The sequence below is a fragment of the Haemorhous mexicanus genome, chromosome 1 (genome assembly GCF_027477595.1).
Source record: "Haemorhous mexicanus isolate bHaeMex1 chromosome 1, bHaeMex1.pri, whole genome shotgun sequence".
Taxonomy (NCBI): domain Eukaryota; kingdom Metazoa; phylum Chordata; class Aves; order Passeriformes; family Fringillidae; genus Haemorhous; species Haemorhous mexicanus.
In genome coordinates this window covers 69,024,878-69,039,963 of record NC_082341.1, presented here as the reverse complement: position 1 = coordinate 69,039,963, position 15,086 = coordinate 69,024,878, and the positions used below count along the sequence as shown (strand labels likewise).

At 40.8% G+C, this 15,086-nt stretch overlaps 1 long non-coding RNA gene across 1 annotated transcript; it reads right to left on the bottom strand.

Annotated features, from left to right (window-relative positions):
• Nucleotides 1–1,884: 1,884 nt before the first annotated feature.
• On the bottom strand, nt 1,885–12,553 carry LOC132326980 (uncharacterized). Its single transcript, XR_009486415.1, has 5 exons — nt 12,425–12,553; nt 12,157–12,309; nt 11,692–11,811; nt 4,777–4,935; nt 1,885–4,340 (listed from the first exon to the last, which is right to left on the bottom strand). It is a non-coding gene; the product is annotated as an uncharacterized LOC132326980 (long non-coding RNA).
• Between the last annotated feature and the right edge of the window lie 2,533 nt (nt 12,554–15,086).

Genomic DNA, 15,086 nt, shown 5'->3' with positions numbered 1-15,086 from the left:
ATTAGAATTTAAAACAGTAGTAAATTTTATATATTATCTGTAAAAAATAATAATATAATATAATATAATATAATATAATATAATATAATATAATATAATATAATATAATATAATATAGAATATCTTTATGTTATATATATTTTATATTATTTCTATAACATATAATATCCGTTTTATTGTATATATTAATTATATACATATAATTATATTATATAGAACTATCTATAGTATTTCTATTAATTATTAATTATTATATTATGTATATTGGTAGTGATAGTAATTCTAATAATTATAATGATATTGATTCTATTAAAATTTCAAATAATAATTTTTGGGTATATATATTTACACGTGCACACGTACTGCAATGAAGCTTTTTGTGCAATAAATGAGTGATGAGAAGGCAGGTGTGGTGGTGCCAGCCAGGTCACTAACAATGTTGTGCCTCTTGGAGAAAGCCTGGCCCCTGAGGCTCTTAATCCCAGCTCCATGCCCAACTGGAAAGAGGTCTCCATTCCCTAGGCTTGGTTCCCTTACCTCTGAGGGAAGGGAACAAACAGGTGCCCACCCTGCTTGAGGGTTTTTGAGCTGCAACAGAGTAATGATAATCAATAAACAGTAATAATATTAGCAGCAAATAATAGGAGGAGGAGATCAGTATGAGGTAGCTGCAGACTGATGTAACATGGAAGAAGGGGGTTGTATTTCATGGAATCACAGAATGATTTGGAGTCAAAGGGACCTTAAAGATCATCTAGTTCCAAACCCTGCCACGGGCAGGGATACCTCCCACTAGAAAAGCCCCATCCAACCTGGCCTTAAACACTTCCAGGTTGCCACAGTTTCTCTGGGCAACCTGCTCCGAGGCCTCTCTACTCTCACAGTAAAGAATTTCTTCCCGATATCTAATCTAATCTAAACCTACCCTCCTTCACCTTAAACCCTTGTCTTATCATTCCATGCCCCTGTAAGAAGTCCCTCTCCAGCTCTCTTGCAGGCCCCCTTTGGGTACTGGAATGCTGTTCCAAGGTGTCTCCAGACCCTACTCTTCTCCAGGATGATCAGCCCAAACCCTCTCAGCCTGCCTTCATAGGAGAGGAACTCCAGCCCTCTCCTCAGCATCTTGGTGGCTCTGCTGTGGCCTTGTTCCAATAGGTGCATAACTTTCTTGTGTTGGAGGTCCCAGAGCATTTCTGTATGTGCTTCAATTTTAATTATTTTCAGTTTAGATTTGAACTTCAAGTCCTTGAGCTTGTGATAGTGAAGTGGGTAATAATCAGGGACTCACCTTGTACATTTTCATGAAAAACGAAATAATTCATCGTGCACATGTGCACACAGACACGTATCTGACCTTTGTACCTGCAGTGGTCTGTGCTGGTGTAATGTCAGCACTCAAAACCAGCAGGACAGGCTCATCCTGGCACTGCTCTGCTCACTGACAAGCTGCTGCTTGCAGTCAAGTGCCCGGACAGGCAGAGCTCACTTCAAATTTTGTCTCCAGACTCCTTCTTCCCCATATCATCCCATCATTGAATGCTTCACTCTAACATCACCTCTTCCACAGGACTAACACAAGGAAGGACCTGGTGGTGCTGCCCGTGTACTTGTGTAATGTCCATTTCATTTCCTGGGCTAATTTTTGCTTAGAGCCTGTGCTGACTGGTTGCTCAGCTCACTTTTATGCGACAAAGGCCATCCTTAGAGCCAACAAGAATCACTTCTTAACCCCTCCCTGCTCCCCCCCCCCAAAAAATTAAAATTAGAGATATCTTTTCTTTGAAAAATTTTAATTGCTTTCTAAAGCTATTATCTGCCTCAAAATTACTCTTCAAAAATTCTTTATTATGCATACATGAAACAATTACAAAAGATTCAAACTACATTTATTGCCAAGCTAGAAGATAGGACAAACCTAGAGTCTCCAGAAAAGCAGCTAATCACCTGAATAAAAATTTAATTTCAAATCACTAAGATTAAATACAAAGCAGTAGCCCTTTTTTAAACAAAGTTTCTTTCTGTGTGTTCAAATTAAGTGACTGACTAATTATGCATAAAAAAAAAGAAATAAAGAAAAAGACAAGTGCAGATTATTTCCCTCTTCAGCATATGAAAAAAGTCAACAAATCCCCTAAAGGAAAAGGCAGTATCAGAAAGGGTGAAAATGACTAATTCTCAGACCTTTTGGAATACAAGTGTGATACAAGGAGGTGAGTTGTCTAACCACAGAAAGTACCTCCTGTCGTTAAGAGAGCAGTTTCTTTTCCCCAAGAGTGTATTTTTGATCTGCTTTTTCTCTGTACATTTACCATACTTAAAAATAGACTTTTAAATTACAGATCCTCTTACCTTAATTAAAAATGGAGTAATTAAAAGCTATTTTAGAATTTTTTTAATGAACGTGTGGAATTAAGGCTTCCATCTATGGTACATGCCACAGAGAAAGGGACAGCAATACATCACCACTTTCAGTAGGAATGTGTAATATGCAATAACATTCCCTAGAGGAACAGGTACAGATTATAGTTAAGCTCTTTTGAATTAGCCAGAACTACTGCTAGGTTAGAACTGCCAATAAGAATAATTAGAATAATTATTTCTCTGAGAATACCTCTTTCCTCTCCATAAAATGCTAAAAAGTTTAATATTGCTTATGTAAGCTAGTGTTTCCTGCTTGCTGAGTTGCATTTTGATTAAAACTCCATTACTCTGTCCAACACCTCACTCCAGCTCCCTGCTCCCTCTGCCTGTCCCAGTGTAAATGTTATGGAATGGCTGAGAAGGCAAGACATAGGGCAAAGAGCCCCAAGGATGAAGAGCCACCAACATCAACCACTTAGGATTGCTGCAATTGCTTCTCACTGGTCAGCAGCTCACAGCAACTCATTTTGGGTGAGAACATGCATCAGGAGGTAAAAAACATTAGGAAGGACGAAGCTACAGATGGTAGCTGATGGTTGCAAAGACTGATCTAAGCTAACCTCCTAATGGAGAGGAAATTGCCAGTACACAGCAATTAGCCCACAGTGTTTATAAACATGAGGGCTCATCCTGGGATGTCACAGTCATTGCTGATTATGACTCCCAGTGAATCCTACAGCCCCTGTGCACATATGCCATCTCTCAATGTCCTCCCAACGTTCTCTTGATCTCAGTTCTGGAAGCACAATCTCAAAATCTTTGCAGAGAAATAACCCTGATACCTCAAACCTGGCCCACTGCCTCTTAACTGGCCATGCAGCCAGCTCCCTCTGGCTAAGAGGCACCACCTTATTCCTGGTGGAAGCTTTGACCTGCAGAGGACAAACAGGAAAAACAAATTATTTATCCACATATGCTTGGCCAAAGAAAGTCCTTGGTGGGTAGTATGTGCTCAGGGAGGCTGTGCAGTGCACAGGTCAGATGTAAATGCTCTGTAGAACCATGGAGCCTAGGACTGAAAAAGACCTCAGAGTAGATGAATTTTAGTCCTCATTCTGCCAGATAATAGCATTATACTATCCTATTTGTAAACTGTCTCAGCTGTTCTTTAAAACAAGCAAAAGGTCAGAGGGTTTTTTTTGCCTACCCCTCTCTGAAAGTTAGTCCCTTGCCTAGGATTGTGACCTTTTTCATACTCAGCCTATATTTACCTATAGCTCATTCATACCAGGGCATTTCTCTGCCGGCATTGTCTTTTCAATGAAATACTCTTTTCCCTTCTGACAGTATTTAGAGGAAGCAATGACATCCTCTCTTTCTTTTGTTCTGCTATACTAAACATACTATATGGAATGCCAACAGCTCCCATTCCATTCATACCATCCCACAAATCTCCTGCACAAATCAGACTGGCAAATAAAAACAATCATTCATCCTCTCATTCATTCCCACACAGCTGAGAAGTAAATGTGTGCTCTAACATTTGCACATCTCAGTCGTCTTACCCACAGTGTTAAATGCATTTCAGAAATGGGACTAACATCTAATCTAAGAGTTTGACTATTTTGCAGATGTTTCCCTTTCCATTCATGTGACAGACGACTACTTCCTCTCAGTGACTCAGACCTGAAAAGGTGATATTATGTACGCATTCAGTTTGTTTCAGCGTTTTTTAAATGTCATTTTCTTGCTGTCAGCTAAAGCAATATACAGCAAAAGACTGCCCTGCTTGATGGAGTCCAGAAAAAGGCACTCTGACACACAAACCTGCCCTCTGCCTGGGCTGCAATGACCATGACATAGCAGAGTTCCTTAGAGCACCAAGGAGGGTGAACAGCAAGCTCACTACTCTGGACTTCAGCAGAGCAGACTTTGGCCTCTTCAGGGATCTGCTTGGTAGTATATCATGAGATAAAACCCTTCAAGGAGCCCAAGAAAACTGGTTAACATTCAAGGATTCCCTCCTCCAAGTTCAGGGATGACGCATGGCAACAAAAAGGAAGTCAGGCAAAAATTCCAGGAGGCCTGCATGATGAACAAGGAGCTCCTGGACTAACTAAAACACTAACACAAAGCCTACAAAGAGTGGAAACAGGAACAGGTAGTCTGGGAGAAGTACAGAGACGTTCTCCAAGCAAGCAGGGATCAGGTTAGGAAAACTAAAGTTCTGAGAGAATTAAAGCTGTCCAGGGACATCAAGGGCAACAAAAAGAAAAAAGGCTTCTATAGGTATTTTGGTGATAAAAGCAAGAGTAGGGAAAATGTGGGATTTCTTCCGAAGGAAACAAGAGACATTGTTACCAGAAAGATGGAGAAGGCTGAGGGAGCAGAAGACATTTTTGCCTTGGTCCTCACCTGCAAGGGGTCCAGTGACACTGTCTGAGTCACAGAAGGCAAAGGTGGGGATTGGGGGAATGCAGAACTGCCCACTGTAGGAGGCCAGGTTCAATCAGCTGAGCCCAACTGGCCAGAGGGATATGACCCACCACAGGATGTTGCACTCGTCAATAAAAGCTGGGAGAAAGAAGGAGAAAAAGGGAATTCAGAGTTATGTAATTTTTCTTCCTAAGTCACTGTTATGGAAGATGGAGCCCAACGCTTTTAGAGACAACTGAATATTTTCTGCCAATTGCAAAGTGGGAATGAATCCCATATTTTGCATTGCTTGTGAACACATCTTTTGCTTCACATATTAAACTGGTCTTATCTCAATCCATGAGTTCTCACGTCTTGAGCCTTCTGATTTTCTCCTCCATCCCACTCAGAGGGAGTGGGCATGAGGGTGTTTAGAGGCAGGCCCCCACTGGAACCAAACCAGAACATTTACTCAAACCAAGATACTTTTTCCAATCTTTTTTCTTTTTATTTTTTTCTTCCCTTCTTGTTTGGGGAAATTTTGGAGAAGTTTTCTAAAACTACCCAAGCTGTACCTTTCAGTCACAGTCAAAGGCTGTACTGAGAAACCCTGATTTAATGCTTGTTCACTGTAATTTGCAGACACTCAGTGTACAGCAGTAAATGCTATTGGAGCACAGCTGACTTAAAAACACCGGGCAAAACCTGGAAAATCAGAGCAGATTTTCCTACATATTGTATAATGTGATGGTATACAAAGCAAAAGGAAAAGCCACTGGGTCATAATAGTGCTGCCATTTGCATAAGCCAACGATTTACAGCAAACACTAGTTATTTTAACGTGTCATTTGTATCTTGTGTGTATCATTTAACTTTACCATGCAAGTGTAGTTTTTTCATTAACATTCCATTGTTAACTCTGCCTCTAACTCACACACACAAAAAAAAGACAAACTCTTATATGCAGCTCACTAAGAGACTTTTAAAGCTCAAAATAGAACAACTTGTATTTTGACAGCTGTCCTTTAAATCCCAAACTATAGCCCCTCAGGGGACATAGCATTATGTAATTTTAGTGACAGCCCAATTGTCATTCAGCTAGAAAGAAGGATGTTGTGATCTCAATGGAAAAGAAAAGCGATACTGCCATCTGTAAGCTTATAGACCTTTTTCTTTGGTAATTTGTACCTCTCATGAAGGGTTAAGAGTGGAAATTACTACAAGCTGTTGAGTAAAATGACATCACTTTGCCACCCACAAAATGTTACGAGTTTGTCAGCCTAGCAAATGGCGCAGCAGCAAGGAAAGAGCAGTCTCATGGCAAGTGAGGGCTCTTCTCTCTGGAGGAAACATTCTCATTGTGCTGTCCAGCCACTGTCTCTGTGGGGCTCTGGCCACCGTGGCCACAAACCCCAGCTTCAATGGTTGCTCTCTTCATTGTCTGTAGGAAAATAATATATAATTGCTGGAAATGCTGCTCGCTCCATGGTCCTCTGATTTTTATGGTTCAGTCAAATGAAACTGAATTTTGTTTTCAGGCAATTTACTCTCAATTGTAAGTCACTATGTGGCAAAATTAATAAAGGGAGAAATTCACGTTTGCAATTAGAAGTTGTTAGGAAGAATAGGATAATATAGATTGAAAATTTCATGGATCATAAAGAAGGAATTTCCTGCTATTAATTCTGCAGCTGCTTTAATGTATTCCTCTTAATGACGGAATACTGGAGGCTATTTTTTTTCCATGGTTGAATTCTCTTCCATTACACTGCACACACCCTCTTAAGTAACCTGCAGCTGCTTTTATCTGCCAGTACAAATGCTGATCCATTGTGATATTTGACACATTACAGAGCCCCCGTGATTTCTCCACATACCCTAAACAAAACCAACCTGAAGCGCAAGAAGCGGTGGCTGCAGGCATGAGAAGAATTTTAAAATGCTCTGACATATTGAGAAGGTGAGTGAAGATTAGGGGAAAAAAACCAAAAAGCACATCTGTAGAGAGACTTACTCACTCATAGTTTTTGGCCAGCTCCACATGCTGTAAAGCAAGAAAACTGGTTTTAATTATTTTTTAATCAGCAGTTTCTCCCTGATCTGCCCTGCGCTCTTCTGGCGGCTCATAACCAGCATACTCCAATATCCACCCAAAGAAAATTTGGACTCTGATGTTACCCCTTGAAAGCCAACAGCAATTAAGGGGACCAATAAGAGCAATTATTTTCCCTTAGTTTTTCTCATTTGAACATTGACACCACCTCTCTTTAGTAAAGAAGACCTAAAACTGTAAGGACTGGACTGGGAAGGACTGTAATTCTAACTGACAGGGCTGCCATTACTTAATGTTTGTTTTATACTTGCAGTATGTCACATAATCTAATTTGGAAGTTTTGGAGCACTAATGAACATCTTTTCCCCTCAACAGCTGATGTCAAATGCAGTCTTCACAGCTTCAGAGAAGCAAAGAGGGAAGTACAGACATTAGAAAAATAAAAGAAACATCCAGCCTTTTAAATGGGAGCTAGCTGATTTGGATCTAAACACAAATGTCTTCATTAAGTGCACTTCACTCCCTTCAAAGCTGGCTGTTCTTAAGAGCATGAGAGCAGCTGTAACCTGTGCTGGCTGGCAGATCCCACCTGAGCCTGCTGGGTGAATCAGGGACCACAGAGCACACACCACACTCAGCACTGCAAAATGCCACCTACCAGGGAGCAACCAGGCTGCAGGGAGAGGAGCTCTCAGAAGGGGACTGTCAATATTTACACCTTTTCGCTGGTAGATTTATTCCTGGCAGGTAATGCAAAACTCATCAAAGGGGCAAATATTATAGAGGATGCTAATACCTTGGTAAGCTGGACACTTTAGCAAAGGCAAATAAAAAAGTCTTGTGCTTTAAAATAAGGGATCATGCCCTAATCTAGAGAGTAAAGGATGGTGTTCAGGAGGCAAGAGCTTCACAAGGCACTTGGGAAGCATTTGGCTACACAGTGAGATGGCCAGAGACAGAACATGGTGGGACTTTTCCCTAGAAATGAAAGAAGGGAAGGGAGAGCACTCATGGAAAAAGAAGGCAGGAGACCAGAGTTGAAATGGGAAATAATAATGTCACAAAACTCAAGAAAAGACAAATCTTTAAACAAGATGAAGTCATCAAGCAAGCCAAGCGTAGCAGAAAAAACCTGTAATCATTGCCCTGAACACAGAGAGATGTCCACAAACTCTTTGGAAATGGGTATAACTGTATTTCTGAAGAAAGAGAAAATACGAGATGTTGGCACGTAACAGTGATAAGACATAAATCTTTTGGCTAGACAATGATTTAGCCAAATTAGGTCTTTCTAGCTTATTGTGAAGTATCTGTTCAACTCCTGCTTGGTGGGAAAAATATCTAAACATGATCCAGGTTAAGCACTGTCTTCAACAGATTTTTTACTACTACTCCTTTACAAGATGGGAAGAGGGACTGTGGTAGGATCTTTGGAAGTTTTTTCAGATGCCTTTTGATCATTGCAGTTTCATCAGCTTTTCTGTCATCCTCCCGTGTGTCTAAATTGTTCCTAAGCAGAAACTTCTGCTTTAGGAACATTGTGTCCCTGTGTCCCTGCCATTTCAGCTTGCTCTAAACTGCTTTAGCTGTCAGAGAATTTGGAATCATTATTCTTAATGAAAAAATAGCTTTTTTGGTCGATAGAATTTAATCTTATCTCATTTCATGAAGTGGAACCGTATTTCTAGTACATTTGGTTTGCTAGAAAAGTATTAGGTGTCTGTATTTCTGACCTAATCCTTGGGTAAATACAACTAAATCAGTGACTGTAGCTTTAGGCATTCAGCTAGGGAGAAATTAATTTCTCAATGAAAATCTGAGGTACCTCAAGCAGTTTAACAAAACTAAACATGCAGCATTTTCTGTGAGGGCTCAGTCTATGAGATAAAAAGCAAACCCTTTCTTGACTGCCATCCTGCCAAGACACATAGACTGTATGTGTGCCTACTGCTAGAAAACATTAAATATTAAATAAGTATTATCCCTTGGTGAAAGCTCAAGCACACTTAGTTAAAGCTCTGAATGTAGAAAAATTAATATACTATAATTACACAGTTGCACAGTTTTATAATTACACAGTTTCAGCTCTATACATTTTGAACAACTTTGATTTTATAGAAAATCTTATGCAACCAGCCACACAAGGGCAGTTACTCTGAAATTGCACAGTTAAATATTCTTTCTCTTCCCACTTAGTTTCTGAAAATGAGGGAAAGGCATTCAGTTATCCATATATAGTGCTGAAGTCATCACTGAGGCACAAGAGCTCCAATGTGGTGTCCGACAGGAAAACAGCAGTAGCTTGCAAAGAGGCTGGAGCAACAGAAGTTACTGATGACTTAGGACATCCTACCACCAACCTTTGAAAAATTTAATCTATTTTTTCCTCTCCATCTCAAGCAGAACAACATTCCATTTGATCAGAAACAAGGAGGTACCAAGAGTAGTCCAGGTACATTCAACCAGTGGCATAAACCCACCAAAATTCCTGCTTCTGTGAAGACACCATAACTGAAAACCCTTCACCAGGAAGTACTGCCTGTTCCTCATGCTCTCTTGCAGGTCATAATATTCCTCTCAAAGACAGTAGGTCACCAGCAAAAGCCTCTCTAAAGTTTCATTCTCTAAAAGCCTTCCAGGTAAATAAAGTGCCTTTTCCCCCACCTATTCTGCTACTCAACTTCCTGTTTGAAAAGGGTTGGGGGAGGGGGGAGAATCTCACTCTGTTTTACAACATTAAAAATTAATGTATCTTCACATATCACTTACTGAACTTGTATTCTACATGCTGATCAATGATTTCATGTACTCAAAACCAGCAATTGCCCCAGGGTCTGATTTTCTGCCAACTGAAGAACTCTCAACCTCTGCAAACAGCAGAAAAAAAAGAAGCCATAACTGCTTGCTTTTCATGTGTACAAAGCACTACGTGGAGTCCCTGATGGCAAACAGATCCTATCACTCAGTCAACAACACAACGTAGGCATTTAACAGCCATTCCTGCTGGCGTGGGACACATGAGGCAACAACAAACCAAGTGCCCTTCTCACACTGGAAAGGAAGGAAAGCACCTTTACTCTCACACCAGCAAGACACCCTACACAGTAGATAATTTTTTTATTCAAATTACTAAGTTAAGTTCAATGAACATTAAATTCTTCAGGAATATCGACTCAACTTTGAATCACTATCTCAGTTTTGCACTGTGCTCCACAAACATTAGGAAAATAACAGGCAAGGGCTAAGCATGTTTTGGATGATAGGGCCAGGAGAGGGAGGAAGCCCAGGGTAAACATGAAACCCTTGACCACTTGACAGTTAGACTCTTCATTCAGACATAATGAATCCATTCTACCTAAGTTTAAATGAACTCCATTGTAAATCTGAAATTACTTAAGCAAAGAACAGGGCTGTGTGCCCTGCCTACAGAGTACCCCTGCTTCAAGGTATTGCAGTGAAAACAACCATAAAGAAATTTTTAACATTCACCATTAAGGCTTATGTGCCAAGGAGTGTTTCTACTTAGAGATTCATGTGATGGACTTCCTTTGATTGGAAATATCTACCTGGTTCTAGGACTTGAAGAAGCTTTCAGCAAAAAAAGCAATCTCAGACTTTGTATTAACCGCTTTAAAATAAGAAGGCATAAAAAAATTCCTGAAACCATCTTTTTCCTCCATGTGCGAATGAGATGGATCTGCACGAATGCTGCCTGGAAAAAACATTTTGACCATAGCATGAGAAGAGAAAGACATTTTGGCTGTGCCTCAAGGCATGCAGGAGCTATCCAGGGGTTTACAGGCTCTGGATCCTGTTTGATACAGAGCAGATCCTCCTTGAGCAGGCAGCAGCTATGACACAGGCACTTGTTTCATCCACTGAGATGTGGTCCTGGCTAAGGTTTCTTTTTCTGTTATCTCAGAGTGGAGGCAATCTAGGGTTCTCTAGATAAGGCTGTGTACACAAGGCTTGTTTGGACATGGAAGTTATTTTTAAACGGCAGATCCTGCTTTTAAAGCTGATCTTTTATCGGCAGCGTATGACTGACAGGCAGCTGGTTTAAGCCTCTGGTACTCCTGGCAGACAGGCACTGTCTGTGCAAAGCTACCTCAGGGGCCATCAGGCAAAGGACCCAAACCAAAGACTCCAGTGCTACCAGGTCTAGAGTGGCACAATAAGCTCAACATCTTCCTATTGAGCCACTGCACAGTGACAAGTCTGTACTTTTGCTTGTTTGAAAAGAAATTTACACTCAATCCGCAAGAGCATTGTAAGGACTGATTTATGAATACTTGCAAATTATTTTGGAAGAAAGATATAAATAGCAAATAAGTTTTATTGAGCACTCCAGCTAGCAAATGCAGGAGCAACTTCTAGCATATGGTTAACTTTTGCTTCATTCTTCCTTTAAGTTTGTTGTTTCCTGCTCTTTATAGTCACATGAAATTAGGGTGAGGTTACACCTCTTAAACAACTCCACTTGGACATTCCTACTGTGTAGTAAAATATGAAAACATGGATTTTACAATGTGATTATGAGAAATCATGCTAAGAAATAAGCTTTGTAATATCTGCTGTCACTCTTAACATCTCTTGCCACAGAGACACCTGGCTCGGGGCCTCTGTTTGCAGATAAAGTTCAGGCAGCAGAAGAAGGAAGTGCAGCTCCTTGAGAGAGCTCCGTAAGTGTCACCGGCTTTACTGCAGTGAGTCACCCCTCCGAGCCTCTGCGTGCTCAGCACCTGCCAGTGAAAGGACCCTTCACCATTTCAGGTACTCTAGCACAGCAATTACTGCTCTTGGACTACAATTACAACAATTACTGCTTGTTGGAATCCCAGCCATAAATTTGAGATACATACCCAAGCTTTCACAAGGCTGGAGGGCACATTGACACCCAAGGCTTTGCCTCACTCCCATCTTCAGGGGCTCCTCACTGCCTCCAGCTGTTTAAATCTTCAGCAGTCATAGAAAATGAGACACTGTGGAGAAGGATGTGGGGATTTACATGTCACACATCTCATTCTCTTCATGCCTGAAGTCCCACTGAAACAAATGGACCTGGTTTTAGTGTGTAAACTATTAATTTCACGTGGCAATATTGTGCAACATTGCATGTTTATAACCATTCTTACAAGGCGCCTCTCTGACATGCCCAGTACCTTAAGACATTGCATTTTCTAACTTTGTCAAAGAAATAGAGAGGGAAATGGGAAAGGAATCAGTTCATAAAATATACTAAAATTCTGAAAAAGACTTTGACAGCAGCTTCCAGATACCACCTTCTGAACTGAAACCTCCAAACCAAGCTGTCACCCCACACATACCTTTCTTTTGGTGGGAGCTGTCCTGGTGCTGTGCATGCACCACGTCTCAAACTCTGGGAAAGCCCTTGGTGTCCTCTTAATGAAGTAAGAAAATTGCTTTTCCATGAGTGTATTTAATTATTAGTAGGAAGGAATTGTCCAGCTCAGAAGTATCTGTTGAAAAGTTAAACAATCCTTTAGATCTCTAGGTTTCTGATCTCTTTAGATCCTTTTGGGGGACATATTCTGCAAAACTCATAGATCTGGATTAAATTAGAATAGTTCTCACCTTGACCTGTAGCTGCAGGGAGGGTTATTTTCCTTTGCCACTTTCAAATGCTATTTTGGAATAACATCTTGTGCTCCTTCTTAGCCAGCACAAAGAGCATGTTTGGTGCTGTTTGTTCCTCAGTCCCAGAAACCCCCACCAGGTGCATTTGCCAGGTGCTAACAAAATAACGCTCCAGGGAGGGGGAAAAAAGCCACAAACAGCTGTGTCTGCCCATGAAGAATGTGAGATGGCAGCTGTAGGGGTTACCCAGCTTCTAGAGTCCTTTACTCTCTCAACAAATAGAAGGCTACTACCTGGTGCAGCTACCAGCTACACATGTTGGGTGTTGTCTTTAAATTTGTTAACATTTGTGGTAAGAAAGGGCATGAAGAAGGATAAGAGGCTTGCTTAGAGTCCTCTGAGCCAATATTATTGCTGGGTGTGAATAAGAAACTCTAAAAGAAAAAGCTGAGGGTCCCAACACAATGCTCCCCTCTGATCTCATGAGAAGGTGTTCAGCTTCCTCTCTTCTTACATTCTCTCGAGAATCAAGTGTAGTTCATCCTCCTCATCCATATTTTGCTACTGATAAGACAAGAAATCTACAACACTTTATAGAATTACATAACATCCATTCAAGATGGAGAACTGCATTCCAGCTTCCTCAAATTCTTGTGAAAAGCCTTAGAATTCAAATGAAAAGCAGAACTGAATCTTCGGCAAAGTTAAGATGATGCCACGAAAAGGAAACTTAAGGAGATATTAGATGGGAAGCAAAGGGGAACAGTGAAAACACAACAGGCAAATGGAATCAATAACACATCACAAAAAAAAAAAAAGTAGGTCAAATAAAAGAACATCAAATAACAAACAGATTGCAGCATTGCTAATGCTTGTATGGCTGATTGCTTACAAACACATGAGGTAAGGTAGTGGGGTGAACACCCCAATACCTTCTGGGGAATAAATACTAAAGGGTTTTTAAAGCCATGGTTGACCTGTTGACTCTGGGGTAATGCTGGGAGCAAAGAGACACTCAGCCCCCACTCACATGGCTGAGGTAAGTAGAAAGTCGTGATGGCATAAGCAGCTCCTGGCCCCACCACTCCTTCTCCCTGCTCATCCCTTCCCTCTTGTGCTGGCACAGCTGTGCACAGCTTCACCTGACTAAGCCCATTGGGGCACCTACCCTGCTGCAAGCACCTGGCACAAGGGAAGGGCACCACAGCCACAAGGTGGGGAGCACTGCTGAGCCCCCTCAGGGGTTCTGGAGCTCATGGAGCATCTCCGGCCTTGGCTCTGCAGCCACTGCCTGACAGTGCCTTGCAAGGTGCCTCTCGGTCACCAGCCCACAGTGCTGGTCTGCCTGGTCATTTAGGTGTCCCAAATGTCCTTGCATGGCATGGCAGTGTCTTTAGTCAGGAGCAGGGGTGCTACAATGAAGAGGTGAATTTCATTCATAACACTGGCTGTGTTGATTTCTCCCAAGAGCACTTGTATTTTGAAAGGAAAATATGTTTGTCGATTTCTTATTTTGCCTTGTGATCTAATGTACGTGTTTTCTTCTTTCCTTCCTTGGCACCACACTAGTTATTAGTTATTTATAGAGGAAGCAAAAATGGGATAAACTCTTAAAAAAAATAGATATGGGAAAGGCGTGGTCTCTGGTGCTAAAAAATCTGACTTTATGGGGTAAAGTGGGAGTGAGAAGGCTGGAGGTTGAGATGGGCTCATGAGCAAAGATTACAGCCTAAGTACATTTTGGATGTTCAGTTTGTACAATAATATTGGTGATTCACAGGAAATCATTATTTTGCCATCCTGAACTCATACCTCAGAAATCAGTAACTTTCTCATCTTCTGGTCTAGTGGTTATGAAAAATTTCATTGCAAACCATCTTCGTGCTGTTTTTTTACCTCTGTTGTTTCTGCTGTGAAACAAAAATAATGTTATAGTTCAGTAAAGCCTAACTTTAGAATTCAAATTACCAGGAAATTTAAAGTTTAAAATTTGATAACAATTTTTCTGTCCTGTGTTGAAGGAACTAGAGTCCTAAATTAGAGACGATGCTTCATGGAAGCCAAATCTGAGATCTGAAGTGAGAAGCAGCATGATCAAACAAATATAAGTGAGCTGGAATTGAATACTTGTTTGGGGGGGAAGCATGTGTCTCTGTGACCCTTGCAAAGAGCATGTTGCAAGCTGAAGAATAACACATGGTACAATAAAAGCTCAAATGAGAAAGCTGGATGAAGTTGTGGAACAAAACACTCCTCAGGAAAAAAAAGTGGAAGGATCTCAATACAATCTAGCTGTATTGACGGGGAAGAGGGAAAAATAACAAAAAATAATCTCTACCAAGCCAGATCGGAAAGACGGTTTCTGACATTGAGTCACATTAAGAAGTAAATTTGATTTCAGGCATATAAGAGATGCAGAAAAAATTGCACGCTCCAGTTTCTCTTTAATCTGAAATGGGTTTAGCAGTATGAAGGCCCAGCTGTAGTAGACAATCCACAACATACCATTTCCCACTTCTGCCCACTCTAAACCCCCAGATTTTCTATATTCTTTTGTTAAATTAAACATACTGAGTCGTATTTCATTAATCATGATGAGATTTGTGTAACAGAACTTTTATCTCCATCAGAACTTTTATCTCCATCAGTGCTCCAGTTA